This window comes from Papaver somniferum, chromosome 6 (genome assembly GCF_003573695.1).
Source record: "Papaver somniferum cultivar HN1 chromosome 6, ASM357369v1, whole genome shotgun sequence".
NCBI lineage: Eukaryota > Viridiplantae > Streptophyta > Magnoliopsida > Ranunculales > Papaveraceae > Papaver > Papaver somniferum.
This window is the reverse complement of record NC_039363.1, coordinates 28,931,917-28,934,375: the sequence shown is the minus strand read 5'-3', so window position 1 is coordinate 28,934,375 and position 2,459 is coordinate 28,931,917.

The following is a 2,459-nucleotide window of genomic DNA, read 5'->3' as shown; positions in this document are numbered from 1 at the left end:
TTTTGTGATTGAATACAAATAACTTTCCTACAATGGATTCCCGAAACCTTAACACTTTCACATCTTTGGTTACATTTTTATTATTTTGCTATCATTTTGTCCGAATTTCTGAAAACTCTCAAAAGCATCATATTTGATTACTTAGTTTTTTTGGTATTAGTTGGTAGAGTATTTCACACCCCTCGTGGGAACGAACCTCATTTGCTATCTATATCACAATTGACCTGTGCGCTTGCGGATGAAACTAGGTTTCATTTTAATCATTCATTTTGGTTATATAAAATCTATACCAAGTTTTTGGTGCCGCTGCCGGGGAGTGGTAGCAAAATACTCATTAGTTGATATCAGCGGATATAGGTTATTTTTAAATTTTGTACATAATTTATTTTTCTTTTTCTTTTAGATTTCTTTTAGTTCTTTTTACGCAGTTTGTTTGATTTTTTTTAGGTACTTTAGTTTGAAGTACGGGCGAAAAGAAAGTATGCACTCGCAAAACATCTACAAGAGCCACTTGGAAGATCCATTGGAGGTTTTCTTAGCTCATTTTGGGTATGATTTTGATTATGATAGTGTTATTTGTGAAGTCAATGCCTTATTAGACTCCACACCACTGCTAGACACTAATAAATGGAAGCCCAAACTAGAACCTCTAGTTCTGTCCGAATCTCGACTAGTTCAATCAGTCGAGAATGCTCCTACCTTGACCCATAAGCCATTAAGTTCTGAATTTTTTCATCTTGATGATATTCATAATAAAACCGTTTTAGATGATAATGGGTCTAAGAGTCGTGATATTATTGCTCTATTGAGCCCTTGTTCAACGAGTGAATTTGAAAAAATATCAGTCATGGAAGTTATTTCCGCTGACTTAGAACCATATTCAGGGAGTACAATAACTGTTCAATTCTTTAGACAATCTTTAGTAATCATCTTCGAACCTGATTTACTTCATATTAAAGGTTCTTATGCTTTAAATAAGATTGAATTCAGTTTTATCTCTCTGGGTATTAATCTTTCTTACTGTAGGTTCATGTTTTCAACTAAACATATTAGTTGGGTTGATCCCCAACTCTTCAGGCTTTATATATATAATTTGCAGCTTACCTTGGGGTACCAACCCCACATTGTTTGAGAACGTGCTACTGTCAAGTCGAGAAACAAATACATTTCGTTTCATGGGAGTCAACCCATCAGATTTGTTCCCAGCACTTTATCTTTTATTTTTCATTCTTTAGTTTTTGCATATGAGTTTTAGAATTTCCCACCTTTATTTCTACGTTGGATGACTCAATTATATTGAGGAAAATGTAATGTTTAAGTGTGGGGGAGTGCCGCTTTTGTTAGGATTTTTCTTTAAAAAATAAAATAAAATCTATTGCATAATATCTCTGTTTTGCTCGAGGACTAGCAAAATATAAGTGTGGGGGTGTTGGTAAGCATGTAAATGCTACATTTTATACCCATATTTATATTATCTAGGATACAATATTTTAGTTGCTAATACTATTTTAGTGCTTTTGTAGAAAGTACAAGTGAATTCGATCATCCAACGAATAAACAGCAAAATGTGAGACTTAATGGTGTTTGCGACGAAAATTGCAAAATGTGGTTGGCCTGGTATTTCCATATATCAGCAACCACAATGATGAAATTTGGTTGGCCTGGTATTTCCATATATCAGCTATCACAATGATGAAACGTGGTTGGCCTGGTATTTCCATGTATCAGCAACCACAATGATGAAATGGGGTTGGACTGGTATTTCCATGTATCACCAACCACAATGATCAAATATGTTGGCCTGGTATTTCTATATATCAGCAGCACTTATTATGCTGGCCTGGTATTTCTATATATCAGCAACACTTATGATGCTGGCCTGGTATTTCTATATATCAGCAGCACTTATTATGTTGGCCTGGTATCTCCATATATATCAACAGCATAGAATTATTTCACATCCGAGGTCACAATGGGCAGACAAGTTTTAATTTGCTCTTCAATTAATGCATGGTGAAGCGAGTCGACATCAGCACACTAATGCCACCTAAGATTGGTCAAGAGTGACTTTATTATTGTTAGCATAAGAATGGAAGAATATCACCTCCATGACCACGTGCAAATGAAGTGCAAATGAAGAAAAAGGAAAGATTAACATATCTTGTCCTTACATAAGTTCTCTTGCTATATATATATATATATATAAAGAATCTGAAGGAATGTTTGAGACCAAATGACGTCATTTGTGCAAATACAATTAAGGTGGGCCCAACACATGCAAGAAAATATCATTCTTTTTAAATGAAATTAATTCATTTCCTTGGTGGTTTCATATACTATGGAAAGTGGATATTCGCTGATACTTTACAATGTTTCGTCATATTATGATACACGACACAATATTATTGGGCGGAATGTATTTCATGACATGTGGCAGACTTCTATTGGGAGGTGATGTG